The 22,939-nt window shown below is 37.4% G+C and overlaps 1 long non-coding RNA gene across 1 annotated transcript in view; it reads right to left on the reverse strand.

Moving 5' to 3' along the window:
• The window catches only part of LOC309651841, a 39,197-nt gene extending 19,955 nt beyond the window's left edge, over window positions 1-19,242 (reverse strand). Inside the window, exon 1 of the long non-coding RNA XR_014258434.1 lies at window positions 7-19,242. This is a non-coding gene — a long non-coding RNA (uncharacterized lncRNA). The remainder of the gene's footprint in view (window positions 1-6) is intronic.
• Window positions 19,243-22,939: the final 3,697 nt, after the last annotated feature.

Genomic DNA, 22,939 nt, shown 5'->3' on the forward strand with positions numbered 1-22,939 from the left:
ACACACAGTTTTGAGGGCATTAACCTGCTGTGACCCCTTTTACCTGGCAAAGCAATAAAGCTATTCTTTTCTACTTCACCCAAAACTCTGTCTCCAAGATTTAATTCGGTGTCAGGGTACAGAGGCCATATTCGGCTTCAAAGACACCCATTTCGGCTTTATGGCTCTGAAGGGATTTCAGGAACTGAGGACAAGAGGCCAAATATTATGACAGAAGATGCTCCCATCGCTCTTATTGCTCAGGAAATTCCAAGGGTTTGGGGAAGCTGTAAGCCAGGAATCGTGGACTAAAGACCAAAATATTTATTATACATCACAATATCACAATTAATTTAAACCACACCACGTAAGAAATCTTACACTCCAAGAATCCATTCTCTGGTTATAACCTCCAAGTTTTCCAACTCATTTGTTCCCCAAACCCATTACAGCTGCTCTCTCCTATAAGTGAGACATTCACTACCTTGACTACTGTACTCCAATTTCCTCTAGTCTATTTGCCCCTTACTGGCCTCTCCCAAGTCATATAACCTGTCCCTTCTGCTGTATCAGCCCAGCAAAAATGCAACCCTCAGGTATTCAAAATTATTCTCACTCCCTTCCTTTGCCCAATCCCATTTATTCTCCACACTGCAGCCTGAGTAACCTTTTCAAACGCAAATTTGATCATATGGTGGCCTCCCCTCCCCAACTTGCTTTACTTAAGCCTTCAAATGGCTCCCCATGATTCGTAGGATAAAGTCCTAACTCCATAACCTGCCATATAAGACTAGTTATAATTTGCACCCTGTGTACATTTCTGCTCTGCTATCTCTCCTCTTCATCCACGCTAAAATCCTTGTACTTTCACCTACACTCATCATGATGTTTCCCATTTATGAGTGTGTTCCCTCTGCCTCGGATGTCCCCAGCCCTCTCCTTGCAGGCCTAACTCCTATTTATCCTTTAAAGACTCATCCCAGGTGGCACCTCCTCCCAAATTTAGTCTTAAAGGTGACATGGCTTCAAAGACTCAAAGAGAGACTTCAAAGTCTCTCTCAGAGTCTCTCTCAGAGACTTCTGAGACTTCAAAGACTCAGAACTCTAGCAAAGTTCTTCAAGATTATATTTCCATTTTTTATTGTGGTATGAACACTTAACATGAGATCTACCCTTCTGACAAACTTTTAAGTGCACAATACAGTATTGTTAACTATAGGCATGATGTACCATAGAGCTCTAGAACTCATTCATCTTGTGTAACAAACTTTACACCTGTTGAACAGTATCTCCCCATTTCCCCCTCTCCCCAACTCCTGGAAACCACTATTCTACTCTCTGTTTCTATGAGTTTGACTATCTTAGGTACCTCGTGGAAGTGGAATGATATAGCACTTGTCTTTTTGTGACTGGCTTATTTCACTTAGCATAATGTCCTCCAGGTTCATCTGTGTTGCCACATATGGCAGGATTTCCTTCTTTTTAAAGGCTAAATGTATTCCGTTGTATATATACACCACATTTTCTTTCAATTCTCTGTGCACTTTATACAGTAAATTTGGTACCTACACTCAGGGTGATATTAAAATAGTGAGCAATAAGAACAGATGCCTAACCAGTGCATACAGGTTGTATACCAACCCTGCTTAGACCACAAAAATACCTTAATATTTAAAGACATTTTTTCCTTTCCTGTCTCCTCTTCCCTTCATCGGCTCCCCTTATCAGCAAAACTATGGGCAACTGATCTGGGGCAGAATCAGCAGCTGAAATCCTCACTGTGTACCAATACTATGTCAGTGGAAATCTCAGGGCTGAATTGTTTCCATCCTCATACATCGTTGGTAACAGGTTCCATCAGGCCCCCTCCACATTCCAGCCTGCTCTGTCCTGGTTGTCAGTGTCCTATATACAATAGTAGGTGCTGGTTTAAGTAATCATTTATTTTCCAAGAAAGATGACTGACAAGAGGAATTTCCCAGGGACACACATAAATTAAAACATAAGGTCAATATGTTATATGGTGACGAAAAGGAGATTTGTTGAATTGGAATAAAAATCTCAAATTAGGGATGTGTTTCCCTTTCTCTTTCTTTTCATATAATTCATCTCTATATAAGTCTGTCTTACCTATTAGGAATGTAGTTTTTAGAGGTTTTATTCCATATTTATCTCTCTATTCTCAATGTTTAAGATAGTACCAGGATAATCAACAAGGTCCTACTGTATAGCACAGGGAACCATATTCAATATTCTGAGATAAACCATAATGGAAAAGAATATAAAAAAAGAATGTATATATAGGTATAACTGAATCACTTTGCTGTATAGCAGAAATTCACGCATTGTAAATCAACTACACGTCAATAAAAAAAAATACACATTAAAAAAAAGATAGTACTAGGGACTTCCCTGGTTGCACAGTGGTTAAGAATCCGCCTACCAGGGGACACGGGTTCAAGCCCTGGTCCAGGAAGATCCCACATGCCGCGGAGCAACTAAGCCCGTGCGCCACAACTACTGAGGCTGTGCTCTAGAGCCTGTGAGCCACAACAACTGAGCCCACGTGCCACAATACTGAAGCCCGCATGCCTAGAGCCCGTGCTCTGCAACAAGAGAAGCCACCACAACGAGAAGCCCACACACCGCAACGAAGAGTAGCCCCTGCTCACGCAACTAGAGAAAGTCCGCGTGCAGCAATGAAGACCCAACGCAGCCAAAAATAACTAACTAAATTAATTAATTAATTTAAATTAATTAAGTGTGACCAGGAAATAAATAAATAAATAAAATATTAAAAAAAAAGAGAGAGTACCAGACATGAGTTGCTCAAGAAATGTTTGTTGAATGACTGAATGAATGAGAAGATCAATGACCCATTCTTTAGTAGAGTTTAGCAGTTATTATTTGGTAGAAGAAACCAGAAGCTGAGGAGGCTGTTAGACTCCTACTAAGAAAACTACAGCAGTTGTGGAGCAATTTAAAGTTGAGCTGAAATTCTTTAGTATTGTTATCTCAAGTGTCACAATAAGGAATTCATTCTTTTGTCCTGTGAAAACTCAGTTGTGTGATACATAGCATGTAATCCCAAACCGTCTGCATGCTGTTCAAAGAATTGTTCTGCATATAGATTGGCTTGTGTGCCCATATGTTTAAAAATTCAATTTAAAGGAACAGCTGGATTAGTCAATGAGATTGAAGCTTCTCTTCAACATTCATTTTGGTGAAAGGGGAAGTAGCCTACATTCATTTCCATGTTTAAAGAGAGACGCTGGGGGATATTTGATGCATGTCTTGCAAAGAATAAATAGAATATTAACATTTTCCTTGTTTATCATTGTTTTCTCCATTGCTTGTTCTCTGTATTGCAGATGTTGTGGCTATTTCTTGATGGTTTTCAAGCTCCAGTTCGTTAAGATTACTGCAATTGGTGCCTCTACTGAGGATTTCACTACTATCTTTTACTAGCAGGCACATAGCAAGGTGAATATGCTTCTAAATCACACTTATGCTTTCTTCAAAATTATAACAGCTGGATTATCTGATTCTGTACTGTCTCTCTTCTCAAAGAAATAAATTAACCCCCCAAATCTCTTCAGGAGCCAAGCCAAAGTCAGTGTTTCTAACGCACTTCAAAAGTTAAAATAAGGTTTTGGGTTTTTTTTCTCCTTGTTTTGTTTTAAGCAGGGTAAAAATTCTGAATTGAAAATATTGAAAAAAATATTAGATATACTCAAGCATGAAATAAAACAGTTTTATCATCCCCCATGGCTATCTTCTCACAGGCAGCGTAGGTCTCTCTCCATTGATCAGCTCCCTTTTATTGCACAGTGTTCTGGGAGGAGCAAAATAATCTCGAGTACCACAAGGGTCAAAGAAACTGTGAACTGGTGGATTAAACTTGCAAAAATGCTGCCTTGATGAAGACTGTTTGTCTTTCTTGGCTTCTGGTAAATCTCAATTTGCAAATTAAAACGGAACCTTTAAGGTCTTTCTGATATTGGCTTGAATTCAAAATGGGATCCAATTTCCAGATTCCTTTTTCTGACATTCCAACTCATTGTGCTACATACAGCTCAAAGCTGCCAGAACATGTTTTTCATTCAACCACATGAAACTCGTTTGTAAGTGTCAACTGAGCCCTTAATCCTCTTCAAATTGGTTAAATAAGTCAGTGTGGGAAGTAGTGTCATGGGAAGGAGTATCATGGACTTGGAACTAAACAGATTTAGGGGGAATTAGTTATGACATCCTCCCCTACCCCCCTACCCCCCAGCCCCCAGAGGGCAGGGCTGTTTTCTCTGACTGGTCACTCCTCTGGCATGACTGGTAGAGGGGAGGAAGAGCAAAATGTCTCCAGCCCTCTCAGCCTAGATTTCTCTAGGCAACTTAGCTCAGCCTTGGCTCGTGGGCCTGCCCATCTCTATTATTAGAACCAAAAGAAAAATTTTCTGTGTGTGAATTCTCCTCCAGAACGACTTTGCAAAAGAGAAGCAGAATAAAATAGAGCCTTGTATTGACACAAGGACAGAAGAAAGAAGGAGAAATGGGGAAAAAAGACATTTGTGCAATATTTGGTTGACATGAATCTGGATCATACTCATTGGTTTCTACTGAAAAAACAAGATCCATATGGGTTCCTGGGTTGAGAAGGGCAAATCCATGTGAATTGGAGCAGTCTTTCCCTGGAGTAAGTGCAAGAGGGGACCTTGGATTCTTGTGATACGGAATCTTCCAACTCAGGCTCAGCCAACTGTGGCCTGCCTGCTGTGGTCAAGTTTTAATAGAACACAGCAGCACTCATTCTCTCTTTTGTTTACGTATTGTTTATGGCTGCTTTTAAGTAGTTGCAACAGAGACTATCTGACTCACAAAGCCCAAGTATTTACTGTCTGGCCCTTTACAAAAAGTTTGCTGTGATGGGAAAAACACCTTTTGAGGAAAACAACTTTGTTTTTCTGAGTTGCTGCCTAGGCATTTTAGAGTATGATAACCCTACTCACATCCAGAGTCTGGACATTTAGATAAGGACTTGAGTTTAGGATGCCCGCCATAAGTTCCTGCTTTGCTTTTCCCTGGGACACCTTTTAAAATAACCACAGTTAAAGCTAAGCCCGCGAAGTTAGTGACCTCGTCCCAACCACCTTATAGGTAATAAGTACTTGCTGCCCTGCTCTCTATCTCCTACTGGCTTGTCGCCTGGGATGAAGGACTACCCTTCCCCTGGCTCACTGCGCTGCCAGCAACCCCCAACCCCGGATCTGTAAGCAATAATAAATCTTGTGATTCGATTTCCTTTGTGTGGGTGTATTGATTGAAACTGCACCTTCAATCAAAACGACCCCATGGGTTTCAGGTTCCCAAAGTGGGAGGTAAGATGCTGAGGGAGCTCCCTGCCATCCCCGTGTGGTGGCTTGTGTCTCCTCATTCAGCAGGTCACAATATGCATATTGTTCATTTAATACAACAGCTCTGGCTTCTCAACACATTTGCCAACTCTGTTCTACCCAACAGAGATCAGGAAGAAATGCAGTGGTTCAGAGAAGTGGTCAATGGATTTGATCACTTTGGGGAAACATTTAAAGTTTAGAGTATAAAGTTTAAACTGAAAATATTAGTTGCAGGATATTATTTAGAAATTGTAGCAGTCTATCACTTGTTAATTGATTTGTTAAAATTTATATTGTATTTACTGCTTACAATATAAATAATTTCTATCATGGAGATATTTTGTTGTGTTATGAAGATTTTGTCGTCACTGGAAGGGAATAGAAACAAGGGTACTATCTAAAATGCTACTAATAATTATTATCAGTCAGCAGCATTGTTTGGTCACTCACTTGGTAAAGAGCTCTGTTCCAGGTCCAGTGGGAGATGGGGAGAGCCCAAAAGAAGCAGATGTTGTAACTAAGGGTCTTACTAAATGGTCTAGTTCAGAAGGTCATTGCATATTCCTGCAGTGACTTCAGAAAATTCACAAAGTAATATAAACCCATGAGAGCACATGAATAGAGCTCAGAATCTAGGACAGAAGGACTTGCCTGTATGTCACTCATCCGGATGCTTTGACAAGACTTAGGCCTGTGGATGTGCCTGATTCCCTTGTTTTGGGAATTTCTCTAAATGTAGATTTCATACTTTGCCTTTTGAATTTCATCTTGCCGATTTTCGCCTATCATTAAGTATGTCGAGTTTATTTTGGAACTTGTATCTGGAGTTTAGTGTCGAATTGTTTCATTCTGTCATTTTATTTCCTTCCAAATATTATAAGCGTGATTTGTATGTCTTCATCAAGTCACGGTAGAGGCATAGAATCCCAGAGTTAGCTGTGACCTTAGAGGTGATCTAGGGCAAAGCTTTCTCAAACTTTAATTTCCATATGAATAACCTGAGGTGCTTATTAAAATGCAGGTCCTCATTCAGTAGGTCTTGGGTGGGTCCCAAGAAGTCTGCAGATCAGACTTTGAGAAGCACGGTGCGAGAGAATCACCTAGTGAGAATTCATTCTGCAGTTTCTCTGCAGATTTTCATCTAGCTTCCCTGTGAACACTCCTACTTTACACAAAAAACTCACATTTTAAAGCAAACTACTTCATCGTGGAGAATTTCAATGGTTAGTAAACCTTTATATTGTTGGTGTCGCAACATTTGAAGTTTTTCTGAAGCACGATAATGATTGATATTGAATTAAGACCATCAGCCGGTTCTTTCTTGTTGGCCTAAATTAAGCCCACCAGGAGACCCTGCATCATAAATTGTTGCAAAGGCTATTGTCTGAGAGAGGTGAAGCGTTATGGGAGGTTGGATTTGGAACTTCACTCAGTTGCTGGCAGACTACCTCTCTGTCCCCAATGTTCCACTTTCCTCTCTCTCCTACATTCAACACATATCACATGCACACTTTATCATATGAACATTAATAACATTTAGAGGGATTCAAGCTCCAGTATGTAGTAATGTTATCTGACTTCAGTGGTGTGCTGGTAAATGTTTAACTGCCGACTTGGGGGGAGGGGGTGTCTGTGTGTGGAACTGTGGCATTTGCTAATTTCCAGGGTATGAATTCTCCCTCCATGGGCTATTTCTACCAATAATTTAACAACCAGCTTGCAAAATTCCTGAAAATTTAACAGCCAGTAAGAATCTGCTCCAGTACAGCTCCCAGTTCCATTTGACCCCATTATAGCAAATAACAGTTAACATTTATTGAACACTTACTATGCAAGAGGCACAGTGTTAAGTATATGGCCTCTAACAAAATTAAAATGAAACCCTACTCATTTATTCAGCAAGTTACTGAATTCCTTTCATGCTAGGTGCCAGAGAAATAAAGATGCATGGGAAACAACCCTTACCCTCAAGCAGTTCATGGAGTCTAGTGGGGGAGATAGATAGAGAAACAGATAAATTACAGTGTAACATAATAAATAATAGAACAGATGGTGGTGGTAACTGATTTAGTACCTATTCTGGGCCCTACTGGGGGTACAAGAAGATGAAGGGAGCCTTTTTCTTTACCTCTTTGCAAAAGCCCATGCTGACCATGTCAAAACATCTTCTGTGGATAAATTTTATGCAGATATCTTTCAGATTTAATAGACTTGAAGAGCACATCAGTTTCTTTAAAAAGAAAAAAATTTGACATGCATGTAACATCTTCTACTTAGAACTGAGTCTGTATTATCTGTCCTATAGGCTTTAGAAAGAGAATATGGAATACAGACAAGGAACCTTTTGAGAACTGACAATTTACAGACCTCAGGAGTGCTATCCTTATTCAAATTCAATTTCATTTTAGAAAGCTTGAAGGCATCAGACTGTTACAAAGATAAAAGAGCCAAGTTTTAATCTTTTGAGTTAGTATCTTATTCAAGCTGTTGAACCTGTGAAGAGTTTTTGCAGGACTCTTATTTTAAAACTAAAGATCAAGCAAAAGAAGTAAAAAAAAAAAAAAAAAAAAGGCAATATAATGGCTACTCCTCATTTGATTATTGCTAACATAATTATAATTCATTACAACTTATTTGTTTTTATTGCTTTAAGTCCTTTATGGAAGTAGGATGGGTAGAAATAATAAAATACAGTTTTTTGTATTTTAAAATCTTCTCTGGAAGAAATCCAATCTTCTCTGCCTCAGTACTCTATTTGTTTGTCACTTTCATATTGGTTTACACAGGCCAGAATTATATTTTACCATTATGGTCAGAGTGTGAAAACAGGGTTTGGGGTGTGTCAAAAACCAGTCTTGATGTGACAGAACAGTGTGCCACGAAGCAAAGTTGTTATGCTTCTTTTCTCTTCTGTCTGCCCTATGTGGACCTAGCACGAGTGAGGTGATGATTTAGTGTAGAATTCTTGATATTTCACAAGGAACCCTTCTGAGCAAGCTTGCTTTGGCTTCTCACAGGATTATAGAAGACAGAATGAAGGATGAATCTTTGAAAGGAGAACAGTCAGGGGTATCACAATCAGTCATGACCTCACCTCCTAATTCCCTTCAAGGCCTTGGGGCACTCTGTTGAAATTTTTAAGTACCAAGGGATAGTAAGGTTTTAAATTTTACACAAAATTTAGTACACAGGAAGAAAAAGTAAATGGGAAGAACTCAATAATTATTTGAGGATCAAGTCTGTTAATTGGGTGTATATATACATATATAGTTAAATGATTACCTTTGTGTTCAGATTATATAGCTTTCCATTCTGTTTTACTGCTCTATAGGCCTTTGAAGATGAAAAAAACTCTCTTGGTTTATACTCAAAAGATTAATGTATTGGCACTTCCCTGGCTGTCCAGTGGTTAAGACTCTGCTCTTCTGATGCAGAGGACGTGGGTTCGATCCCTGATTGGGGAACTAAGATCCCACATGCCGTGCAGTGCGGCCAAAAAAAAAAAAAAAAAAAAGATGAATGTATTGGCATTTTTATGTTCCCTCCTTTTTCCCCTTGAAGAATAGTCAAATGGAGAAGCTACTATAGGCTAGGGTGACCATAAATTTTGCCATCCAAACCAGGGTGCTTTTGAGAATGAAAGGAGGTACTATTATTAATACACTATAATAATTATTCTAGGAGATCAGGAATAAACAGGGACTATATCTTAGCAAAATTGGATATATGGTCATCCTAACTGTAGGTCATTTAATCACTGTTATTCGGTTGCCATCTGGATTTCACTGAAACATCTAAAAAACATGTGAGACCATGTAATTGAAAAAATTGTCTGGGATTCATGTGGGTTCGTATCACAGAAATTAGATAGGATCAAGCAGTAGTGATTCTCTCCCTTATGACTGAAACAAGATAGTAAGAAGAAGGTACTCTGAAGCCTTCCAAAGTTAAGAGATCCTTTTCTTAGGTCATTACTTCCCTTCTAGCTCTCTTGAACTTATGTATCCACACTCCATGAGGCTCAGAAACCTCTCCTTACTTTATATTCTTATTGCAGCTGCCTGAGTGCATGATTTTTTCATATCTCACTTGGACTACAGCAAACACCTTCCAACTGATCTCCGTGCTTTCAGTCTTTCTACAAGTCAAATCCTATCTCTTTATCACAACCAGACTGATTTATGTAAAAGTTGACCATACCATGCTCTTTCTCAAAATCATTCAATGGCTCCCAGTCCCTACCATACAAGGTCAAAATCCTTTTGTAGTACATACAAGGCCCTCCATAAATTCATTCCTGTCAACTTCTTCAGCATCACTCCTTTACAATAATACATTGTTTCCATTTCTCCATACACACCCTGGTATCTTTTGCCTCACTCTTATCCATCCTTGAACTTATCTCTACTTTTAGAAAACTTGGCAAATGATTTTTTTTCAGGAGGAAGGATGGTGTTTGTATGTGGATATCTGAGTCCATCAACTTTTTGTCATTTATATTTTATTTATATACAGTAAAATTCACTCTGTTTGTTGACTATTCTATGAGTCATGTAACCACTACCACTACAATCAAGATACAGAACAGTTCCATCACTGCCTTCTCCCCTGCTCCCTCGAAAATCTCTTGTCATCTTTGTAGTCAAACCCTTATTGCCTGTCAACCACTGATCTGTTCTACATTCTTATAGTTTTGTCTTTTCTAGAATAACATGTAAATGGAATCACACAGTATATATGTATCACTCAGCATAATGAATTTGAGACACACCTATGTCATTGCAGGTATCAGAAGTTCATTCCTTTTTATTGTTGAGTAGTGTTCCATTGTATGGATATACCACAGTCTGTTATCCTCTCCCCGGGTGAGGGACATTTGGGTTGTTCCCAGTTATGGGTAATTATGAATAAAGCTGCTATGAGCATTCTAATACATTTTTTTATGTGGACATAGGTTTTCATTTCACTTGGACAGAAGCCCAGGAGTGGAATTGCTCAGTTGTACGGTAAGTGCATGTTTATAAGAAAACCGCCAAACTGTTTTCCAACATGGCTCTACTGTTTTGCATTCCCACCAGCAGCATATGAGGGTTTCAGTTCCTCCACATCCTCACCAACATTTGGTATGCCCAGGCATTTGAATGTTAGCCATTCTAATAGGTGTGGTTTTAATTTGAATTTCCATAATGACTAATTATGTCAGGCATCTTTACATATGGTTTTATGTTATCTGTATACCTTCTTTGCTGAAGTGTCCCTTCAAAGGATTTGCCTATTTCATTATTGGGATTCAGTTTTCTCATTATTAAGTTATAAGAATTCTTTATATATACTTAATATAATTCCTTCATCAGAGATACGATTTGCAAATATTTTCTCCCATTATGTGGCTTGCTTTCCATTCTTCTAACAATGTTTTGCAGAGCAAATTTTTAAAGTTTTATTAAGTTTAGTTTATGAATTTCTTTTATGCATCACACTTTTACTGTCATATCTAAAAATTATTTGCCTAACCCAAGGTGTGTCAGTTTGCTAGGCCTACCATAACAAAATATCACAGACTGTGTGGCTTAAAGAACAGAAATTTATTTTCTCACAGCTCTGGAGGCTAGAGATCCAAGATCAAAGTGTCAGCAGTCTGGGTTTCTTCTGAGGCCTCTCTGCTTGACTTACAAATGGTAACTTCTCAGTGTGTCCTCACATGGTCTTTCCTCTGTGCATACACATGTCTATATCCTAATCTCCTCTTCTTACTCTTATAAGGACATTAGTCATATTAGATTAGCATCCACTTGTATGACCGCATTTTACCTTAATTACATCTTTAAAGGCCCTATCTCCAAATATAGTCACATTCTGAGAGGCTGGGGATTAGGGCTTTGACATATGAATGCGGGAGATGGGTGGAAGGATAATTTATTTCAAAAAACAAGGTCACAAAGATTTTCTTCTATGTTTTCTGCTAAATACAAATGATTTTAATAGACGGAATTGTAAAGTTACTTGGTGAGAACAGAGACTGATTTGTTTAATGCTGTAATGCCAATGCCTAACACAGTGTTTGACATATTAAATTGCTTACCAAAAGCTTGTTGAATGAGTGAATGAATGTGAATCACATTCACTACTCTGTTCATGCTCCCTGAATCTCAGAGAATGTTTGTAGCTGTCTTGCTGAAGGACTTTTATGGTATTTATCAGATCCAAATCATTCCCTAAAAACCTATCAAGAACCATTCAAAATTGCCCCAAATGGCAATATCTACTAAAGACAAACATGAGACTACACTATGACTCAGCACTTTTATTCCCAGGTATGTATCCTACAGATTAGTACATATGTTCACCAGGAGACATGTATAAGAATGTTGACAGCAACACCCATTCATAAAAGACAAAACTGGGTGCATCTAAAATATTCAACAGTAAAATCAATAAATTCTGACATAGTCATAAAATGGAATACTATACAGCAATGACAATGAACATATTACTTATACATGCAACAGCATGAATGTGTCACAAAACCAAATATTGAGCAAGAGATGTCAGACAAAAATACATATTTTATTACTTCATTTGTATAAAAGTAAAAACAAGCAAAACTTACCTATAGTGATAGAACTCATAACAGTAGTTACCTTTAGGGAAGAAGGAATTGGGAGGGGCTATGAGGGGCTTCTGTGAAGCTGGGCATTTTCTATTTATGTATATAGGTGGTATGCACAAAAGTTCACTTTATAAAATATCATGGAACTGTGACTTATGATTTGTGCTTACTTAAAAATTACTCCACATGGACATGGTCTTGTTATTTCTATATAAACTGCAGGAAATCTTGAGAAAGTATTTTACTTTATTGAATTGAGCTTTATTGAAAAATAAAGCAAAATAGAATCTAGATTATTTTTCTATTTAAAAATATTAGCTATTACTGTTTTCCCTTCTAACTTTTCCTTACATTGCTTTCTTATCAAAATTCTTTGGCTGTGTGGAGAAAAAAGTCTGAAAAAGGAAGCAACACAAAGGGAAAGTGCTTTTTGTAGAAATCCCAAGGAAACACTAGGATGGGGGAAGGTTATATGGTCTGATCTTTTAACTGCCCAGAGTCTGGTCACAAATGACAATTCTGGTCCTTACACAAAGTTGATTTTGTCATACTAGCTGCCTTTCTTATTAGTAGTTGAGGCATTGAGCTATGTGCTTTTTCACTGTTGGTCTATTTGTAATTTGCACTTAAATTTCAATAGTGGGGAGACATTCTTTGTAAAGAGGTGCTCAGTATTATGTTTCTGAAATGTTAAAGAATGATCTTTGAATTGCTACCCACCTGGAGAGGTTGCACTTGCTTATTTATTTAGTTCATAGTACTCATAGACACAAGTGGAATCAATGACTTTTTTAAAAATATAAATTTATTTATTTATTAATTTATTTTTGGCTATGTTGGGTCTTCATTGCTGTGTGCGGGCTTCCTCTAGTTGAGGCGAGCAGGGGCTACTCTTCGTTGTGGTGCGTGGGGTTCTCATTGCAGTGGCTTCTCTTGTTGTGGAGCATGGGCTCTAGGCATGTGGGCTTCAGTAGTTGTGGCACATGGGCTCAGTAGTTGTGGCTCGCAGGCTCTAGAGCACAGGCTCAGTAGTTGCGGCACATGGGCTTTGTTGCTCCACGGCATGTGGGATCTTCCCGGACCAGGGCTCGAACCCCTGTCACCTGCATTGGCAGGTGGATTCTTAAACACTGCGCCACCAAGGAAGTTCCAGAATCAATGACTTTTGAAAACCAGAGTAGTTGTACATCAAGAGATGCCCTGTGTGTGGTGTGTGCACGTGCATGTGTATGTGTTTTGGAAAATATGAACATTAAAATTAATGTCTGTTCTAAGAGTAACTTCACTTTGATACATACATCTGGATCAGTTCAGGGAATTTGTTTTTCTAAATTAAAATCTTTTCTCAACTAGCATTCTAAATTAATACAAATTTTTACAAGAAAAGAAAATATAAAATACCACTCTCAACTTCTAAGAGAATCATCTTTTTAACCCAATTTTCTAAAATAAGATATTACATTTGTATGTAATCTTCTCTATGTATAGATCAAAAATTGGTAGAATTTCTTTATAATCTTAACCAAAGAATTCAGTCAAGTTAATATTTTTCAAAAATGCTAATAAGATGCTGAATCATGTAATTGCTTTTTGGTATACACACTTTACCAAATCATATTTTAATTGATTTTATACGATCAACTCTTTTTCATGAGATAGGGGATTTCTCCCTTCTTAATATCCATGAGATTGTGTCTGGGATAATCTAATCAAAGGTTTAGCAATTGGCTATTTCTGTGGATGTGGAAAAAAACAAACAAACATAGGCTTGACATTCTGTTCATGTGATGCCAACAAGTGAAAATGAAGAAAAAAGTCCAATTGTCAATTTGCTATCAAAATTCCTAATGACTACATTGAGCCCACAAATTCCTTTTAGATTCTTTTCAAAATAATGTTTTATTGAAGTACTTCCATTAATGACAGCAAAGTGAAGTGGTTAGGCGAAACCTTATGCAGTTAATAATTATAAAATCTAGAATACATATATTCCCAACAGTGTAAAATATTAGGTGTCCAGAAGCAGACAGAAGAAGGAGAAAAATTTACTCTTGAAAAACTGCAGTTCAAGGAGGCAGAATTACAAGTTTGTGGTTTTCTTTCCTGAGATTTCTCCCTACTACCATGTCTATGACAGCCAAAAAAAAAAAAAAAAATCAGCATTATGAGAGCAGAGAAGAGTTCAAAACTGGAAAAGCAACTGTAAATTTAAGGGGAAAGTTCTGGAAGCAAGAGAATTGCAAAATGGGTGAGACACAAAATCTGAACATAAACTCTGTGCTAATCCTGGTTTACTGCTAAACTACACATGTGTAAGAGAGATACCAGGGCATCTGGTGAGAAAACAATAAGGTTTTTCTACTCTTGAAAAACAGCTGCACTAGGTGCACTAAGAGGTTTGTGAATTTGCTGCTTCTCTTTTGTTAAAATCTGACTGTGCTCCCCAATCTGCTCAGGTGGGCAGAAAACTGAAGTGTTACTGGCTTGAGGTATCAGAGGACAGAACCCCACTATCTGTGCCCAAATCTTTGGCTGACCACCAAGATATGCAGGTGCAGGTGAAACCCCTGGAAAGCTGAGGTAAAAATAGCAGTAGCAGGAAACCTTAAGAACTGAGCAAATATATCAGGGCTACATTCCGTGGAGGAGACAGAGTTTACAGTTTCAATTCTTGCAAATTAACTTCCTTTTATAGCAATAAAATCCTCAGAATAAAACATAATCCAGAATCATCATAATGTATTATCTGCAATGTCCAATTTAAAAAATTATAGATATGTGAAGAGACAGGAAAGTGTAACTTACATTCAGGAAAAAAATGCAGTCAACAGAAAATACTTCAGAATGGGTCTACATACTGACTATAATGGACAAGGCTTCAAAGGTGTTATTACAAATGTATTCGAAGAATTAAAAGAGAAATTGCATTAATGAGTGATCAGAGTTAGAATCCCAACAACAACAACAGCAAATATATATATATATGTATACATATAATACATAAAATGGAAATTCAAAAACTCATGATAGTACTTTCTAAAAGTCTGATTCCAGCTATTCTTAAAGCAAGATACTCCTTGCAAGATACTCTAGTTACTCTAGATACTCTAGCCAATCAATTCGTTTCTTACCTTAAATTTATTTTTAAATGTGTTGCTGTCATTTGCAATAGTTAATACAAAAATAAAATCAATTTAACCAGTTTTGACATTTGTCGCAGTTGTAAATTGTCACATTTTACAGAGATGACCTAAATCATATTGACAAAATAATCTCCCCTCAAACTACCTGGCAACTATGAAGAAGATGAGGAATTTATAAGCCTGCAAGAAAAAAGCAAAGGTGGGGAACCATGGTGTCCTATAGAAACATGAATAGTTTTAGATTCATAAAAATAAAATTAGAAGTATACTAAAGAGTACATCAGTGGTATTTTACACTGTGTAGTAAAGAATTTGTCCTGCTCCAAAGAGAGGACTGACCTTTGTCTCTGGTTCCTGGGAGGTAATGTCTAAGCCCTTGAAACTTCCTGAGTAATAGGAGTGTCTTTGTTATTCATGGTGGGCCCCTCAACTACATCTGAGAGTTCATGCTAATGAGGTGACTTATAATGAGCCCCTCAGACCATGTGGTATCAGCCTGATCTCTGGGGACAGGAGGAGGTTGCTGGAAATTGAGTTCAACCACATGGGCAATCAATCAGTCAATCCTGCCTATGCAATGAAGCCCTAATAAAATCTCCAGACCCAAAGCTCACGTACACTGGGAAGGTAATACATCCTGGAGACAAGGGAGGCCTTGCATTTGGAATCCTCCATACCCTGTCCTATGAGTCTCTTCCTTTGAATCTGTGCCTCTTTTCCATAATAAACCGTAACTGTGAGTATAATAGCCTTCAGGGAGTACTGTGATTCTTTGTAGTGAATTTTCAAACTTGAGGAAGGTTTTGGGAACTCCCCTGAACTTGCAATTTGTGTCAAAAGTGAGGGCAGTCTTGGGGACGGTGTTCTCCAAATTTGTAGTGTTAAAAAACAAAATTCAACCAAGTAAATTTGAAACTCTAATTGGCTTTATGCAGCAGCTCACCTAGCAAGCAGGAGGGCACTCTGAGAAGTACAAAATGTAAGGTATTTATAGGCAGAAACTGGGCAGGATGAGAAGGCTATTAGCAAAAAAAGAATTGTTTCAGGCCATTTCATCTTCTTTTGGGGGGAAGGGAATGGCAGGGGTTTTACTATGCTAATCAGGAGGTTCCATACTGATTGGTTTAAAATTCCACTCCTGGGAGAGGCTGAAACTGCAATTAGGTTAAGTATTTAGGTGGGTCTTACAAGTGACTCCATTTGGGGTCTGTTTCTTTTCAACAGTAGTTAGACTTACTCCTTGCAGTTGGTGTCAGAAGTCTTGGTGAGACTAGGCAGTCTGAAGGACTGTGCGCTCAATCCTCAGAGTTTGGCTAATTCTGGATATATACACTTAATAATAAATGATTCTGTACAGTTAATTTAAATCTATCATTACTTACTTTCTGGACATGTGAAGGATTACCTCCCTCAGAGGTAAATTTACCATGAAACTAATGAAGCTTACGCTCCAAGACCCTCATTTGCAGGAGCAACTTCCAAATCCTGGAAGGGGCCATAGCAATGTGTTCGTTCACGTGGTCATTCCCTTCTTTTAAATTATCCTCAACAGAACCAAATCCTTGTTGCTGTAGAAGTTATGCCAAAGTAAATTCTTGAAGGATACACTTTCACTTAAGGAAATTTTGTGGTGGGTAAGGGATTATACTCCATATAGAACACATCCCAGATATTGTTTTTGGACAGCCCTAATTTTTTTTTTCAAAATCACAACTTTATTTCAAATCTTTTGAACATTGGCTTGCTTTTATAAACAATAATCAAATGAAGTTACCAAGATTTTTTGCTTATGCTCATGATGAAGATGCTTAAGGCATATTTAACAACTTTCTCAGTTTCTTTATAATGAGTTGTACAGTTAACCACATGACTTTAGTTAATATTTCCAGGTCTATTTTTAAATGCCCCTCAGAAATTAATAATTGACTGGAAAATCATGTTATACATATTTGATAAGAGAAATGAGAGGGATTTTTGCTCTCATTAAACCATCTAGGTAAGTTCTCCAAAGTTAGAATACCCAAGGTTGAAATGACATTTAATACTGAAAATGATCAGTAGTCAAAGAGAATGTGTTTAGTTTTTAACTTTCTGTTGTTTTTTTAAATTGAAACTGATTTATAAATATTTCATCTTCTTCAAATTTTTTTTTTGATGTAATAGTAAGGTGAGTTTTTATACCTACATGAGGCTTCTTTTTTTTTTTTTATTGAAGTATAATTAATTTACAATGTTGTGTTTCAGGTGTACAGCAAAGTGATTCATTTATATACGTTCTTTTTCAGATTCTGTTCCATTATAGGTTATTAAAAGATATTGAATATAGTTCCCTGTGCTATACAGTAGGTCTTTGTTGATTACCTATTTTATGTATAGTAGTGTGTATCTGTTAATCCCATACTCCTAGTTTATCCCTCCCCCTCCCCTTTCCCCTTTGGTAACTATAAATTTGTTTTCTATGTCTGTGAGTCTATTTCTGTTTTGTAAATAAGTTCATTTGTATCATTTTTTTTTTAGATTCCACACATAAGTGATATCATATGATATTTGTATTTCTCTGTCTGATTTCTCTTAACATGATAATCTCTAGTTCCATCCATGTTGCTGCCAAATGGCATTATTTCATTATTTTTTATGGCTGAGTAATATTTCATTGGATATATATACCACATCTTTATCCATTCATCTGTTTATGGACATTTATGTTGCTTCCATGTCTTGGCTATTGTAACAGTACTGCTATGAACATTGGGGTGCATATATCTTTTCAAATTAGAGTTTTCTCCAGATATATGCTCAGAAGTGGGATTGCAAGACCATATGGTAACTCTATTTTTAGTTTTTTAAGGAACCTCCATACTGTTCTCCATAGTGGCTGCACCAATTTACATTCCCACCAAAAGTATAGGAGGGTTCCTTTTAATCCACACCCTCTCCAGCATTTATTATTTGTAGACTTTTTGATGATGGCCATTCTGACTAGTGTGAGGTGATACATCATTGTACTTTTAATTTGCATTTCTCTAATAATTAGCGATATTGAGCATCTTTTCATGTGCCTGTTGGTCGTCTGTATGTCTCCTTTGGAGAAATGTCTACTTAGGTTTTCTGCCTATTTTTTGTTTGGGCTGTTTTTTTAATATTAAGCTGTATGAGCTGTTTGTATATTTTGGAAATTGACCCCTTGTTGGTAGCATCGTTTGCAAATATTTTCTCCCAGTCTGTAGGTTGTCTTTTCGTCTTGTTTATGGCTTCCTTTGTTGTGCAAAAGCTTTTCAGTTTAATTAGGTCCCATTTGTTCATTTTTATTTTTATTTCCATTACTCTGGGAGATGGATCCAAAAAATTTTGTTGCAATTTATGTTTAAGAGTGTTCTGCCTATGTTTTCCTCTAGGAGTTTTATAGTGTCCAGTCTTATATTTAGGTCTTTAATCCATTTTGAGTTTATTTTTGTAATGGTGTTAGAGAATGTTCTAATTTCATTCTTTTACATGTAGCTGTCCAGTTTTCCAAGCACCAGTTATTGAAGAGACTGTCTTTTCTCCACTGTATATTCTTGCCTCCTTTGTGATAGATTAAATGACCATTGGTGTGTGGGTTTATGTCTGGGCTTTCTATCCTAGTCCATAGATTTCTGTATCCGTTTTTGTGCCAGTAACATACTGTTTTGATTACTGTAGCTTTGTAGTATAGTCTGAAGTCAGGGAGCACGGTGCCTCCAGCTCTGTTCTTCTTTCTCAAGATTATTTTGGCTATTTTGGGTCTTTTGTGTTTCCATACAAATTTAAAATTTTTTTATGGACAGCCCTAATTTCATCTCATTTTATTCTTTGAAATAAAGTGGAATTATTTTGTTTCTATGCTTTTGTAAGACTTGCACATACATTCACAAATTGGAAAAAAATATTTTATTTTCCTACTATATGGCCTAATTTATAGTTGAAAAATATGGTCAGCTTAACACAGCTTTTTTTATAAGTAAGTAATATTCCACATAAATGATTTCTTTTTCCCCCAACAATTACAAACACACACACACACTCAAATTGTCAATTAGTAGACATGATATCCACAAGAAAGCAAAATGGATTTACAAGTACCTGATATATATATATATATATATATCTCCTATCATATGCCAAGAACTGTGTTATTTGTTATAACTGAAGTATATTTCTTTAAAAGCTACAGCTTAATTCTTTGGGAAGAAATACTTGTAAAATATATAACATAGTTATATTTCTTCTTAAATAAAAGTTATTGGACATAATTTAACTTTCAGGCTAATCAGGTTCATCAAATTAAATACCAGCAATTACACTACCCTGTACATGATACTGTGTTGCTTTCAGAACCAATTCTTGTATTTCAGCTTCTCTGGCTCAATAATAATGCTGTGGTTTTTGAGTCTCTCTCTTTGTCTCTCTGTCTCTCTTCCATCCCCCTCCCTTCCTTCCAGTGCCTACTTCAACAATGCCACCTCCACACATACTTCTGATTTATTACTCCTAAACTTTTATGACTTGAGAAATCAGTTTAGTTTGAATTCTATACAAAATAAGAATAAATGGCTCTAAGGTCCTGAGGGTGTGTGTGTGTGGGGTGGTGGTGGTGGTGGTGGGGGAAGTCCTCTGACTGAAGCAATGTTCAGTTTTGTGAGAATTTCATTATATGTAATAGGCTTCATAGAAAGATCTTTTAGTTTCTTCCTGATATTTATCAATATTTCAGATTGTTAGAGTTGCCAAATAATGATTCTTTCGATAAGAGATATATTCCTGGATTTTAAAATATCCTGTATAAGTAGACTATATGCTGTGCAGTCATATATGTTCCTCTTATTTACAGTACATGAGTAAGTCTATAAATTATCTCACACAAACCTTGGAGATTGGGTTAATATAATTGACCTCAAATGTTAAATCTTTATAAAAAGATATGTGACTAGCCATGTGTGGGTAAAGCAAGAAGTTGCCTGTGAGGACTAAAGGGTCTGGGAAGATCCAAAAGTCTAATCCAGGTGAATTAAGTACAACCTCCTGAAAGTGAGACTAAAACTGGAATTCAGTAAGTGAACCCTAATTTTATTATATCTTGTAGTTGAGAGTAGTAATTCTTAATCTGTTTTTGCTTTGGGATTTCTAAGGGATTTGCCACGCTCTCATGAGTAACAATAGTTTTGCTAGACATTCTATTGGAGAAAAAATATACCTTTCCCATATCAGAATACTTTTTGTGGCAAATCACCTGTAGAGGAAGAAAAATTATTTTCCCTTTACCCTTCTAGGTTCTTGGCTGAGACACCCTGTAATAAAAGACAGATTAACAGGAGAAAAACAAACACGTTTAATACCATGTATACCTCCTATATATATTGGAGAGACCCACAAAAACTGAGTAACTTCTGGAAATGGCCCAAATCATCACCTTAAATACCATATCCAGCTAAAGACAAAGAAGATGTTGAGGGTTGTGGGGGCCAGTTATGGAAGGCTATTAGGAAAAGCACAGTAGACAAGGGTATGGTTGTTATGCAGATTTGAGTGGTTGCCTTTTCCATTCATAAGTTCCTAGAGATTTAGTCATCTAAATAGTCTGGTACAGAGAGGGAACCACACTTTCAAGTGGAGATTTCCCTTATAAGCATAAATTTCCCTAACAAGGGCAACTTTTACTGTTTCCAGATATTCTCTTGTGTCTGCAAGCTCTCAAAAATAATCAGCCCAAAATAATCTTTATGCCTCCTTTTTCATTTGCAGCAGAAAAAACAGTGAACATCTTTGCCCCAACATTCGCAGCAAAACCCCTGAGATTCACTCTGATTACATTGGCTTCATTCACATTCCCACTCTTGAATCAAACTCTGCGGCTAGGGGGAAGGAAAGAGCTTATTGACTTCACATGTAGCTTTCCTTTCTAAATGTATGAAATTCAAATACCTGTATAGGCCAGGAAGGGAATATAAATGAAGACAATGGGCCTGATGGGACTCTAGTATATAGGAGAGTCCATGTCTCATATAAAGGGCTCAGGCCCTACTCAGATCCATGCAATGGTTGCCATGATCAGAGAAATTAGTGTTGGTAGGTATTGTGATTTTTCAAGAGAAGTTGTAAATCCAGATTTTTATGTGAAGTTCCATGATTTGTTAACATTGATATCTGATTCCAAACTTTTTTATATACAGGCATAACTCATTTTATTGCACTTTATTGCACTTTACAGTTACTGCATTTTTTACAAATTGAAGGTGTGTGACAACATTGCAAGGAGGAAGTCTATCAGCGCCATTTTTCCAACAGCATTTGCTCACTTCATGTCTATGTATCACATTTCGGTAATTCTCAAAATATTTAGAACTTTTTCATCATTATTATATTTGTTATGATGATTTGTGCCAGTGAACTTTTTTTTTTTTTTTTTTTTTTTTTTAATTTTTGGCTGTGTTGGGTCTTCGTTTCTGTGCGAGGGCTTTCTCTAGTTGCGGTGAGCGGGGCCCACTCTTCATTGCGGTGCGCGGGCCTCTCACTATCACGGCTTCTCTTGTTGCGGAGCACAGGCTCCAGACGCACAGGTTCAGTAGTTGTGGCTCACGGGCCTAGTTGCTCCGCGGCATGTGGGATTTTCCCAGACCAGGGCTCGAACCCGTGTCCCCTGCATTGGCAGGCAGATTCTCAATCACTGCGCCACCAGGGAAGCCCCTGTGCCAGTGATCTTTGATGTAACTATTATAATTGGGCATTTTTAGCAGTCAGGTATTTTTAAATTAAGGTATATATATTGCTTTTGCTATTGTACACTTAATAAACATTACCCTTATATGCACTGGGAAACCAAAAAGATCATGTGACTCACTTTATTGGGATATTTGCTTTATTGCAGTGAACTCAACCCCCAGTATCTCCGAAGTATGCTTGTACTATACTATAGGCCTATGAAAAGCATATGTAACTGAATCAAGATTATCAGGATGAAATTTATGCTCTCAAAAACAAAATGCAATGATCTGCTGACGCAAGGATTCTTGTCCATTGGAGGACTGTCTTTGTAATTGTCCATTAATCAATTGGCATTTTGGTTTTCTATTTTAGTCTCTGTGAGCTTGCTCATTGGGAATCCTTCCCTGAGGGATAGATCCTATCTTAGTGTACCAACTAAATCAAATTTCTAAGCCTACAAGAGTGAGAATTAATACCCGAGAAATAATGAAATCAATAAAGTCATTGCTCTCTTTCTGGGATCATGAAAGCGGTCAAGTAGCTCTCCCAGAATCGCCAACAGGTACCTGCACATTTCTACGTTTGTAATGCCTTTCCTTAAAAGCAAACAAACAAACAGAAAGCCGCCCAAAAAACCTGTACTATGAAAGATTCCCAACAAGTCTCCTTTTAACAATGTATTGTTTTTTATGTAGTATGTATATGGGAGGAAATACAATTTTCCCTCTACTCTTCTATGTTCCTGGTTGAAACCTCCCCACCCCCACCCCCAGCAACAAAAAGACAGATGAACAGAAGAAAAGTAAATTAAATTACATAGCACATAAGTATGTATGGGATCCCCACAAAGATATAACTCAAAAAGCTGCCAGGCAATAGAGTCTTATATATCATCCTGAGCTAAGGAAAGGGATAGGGGTCTGGGGCTTCAAAGCAGGGAAGGCAATTCACAGGAAGGTGAGAAAAGAAAATGTTTGGTAAACAAAGCTTGCCCTGCCAGGCAGATCTCTCAGGGGAAAAAGTGAGCTTCCTGCTACAGGCCCCCTTTCTAATGTAAATGTCCCTTACAAAAGAATCATTTCCACTGTTTACAGAGC

The sequence above is a fragment of the Balaenoptera physalus genome (genome assembly GCF_965194825.1).
Source record: "Balaenoptera physalus genome assembly, chromosome: X".
Classification (NCBI taxonomy): Eukaryota; Metazoa; Chordata; class Mammalia; order Artiodactyla; family Balaenopteridae; genus Balaenoptera; species Balaenoptera physalus.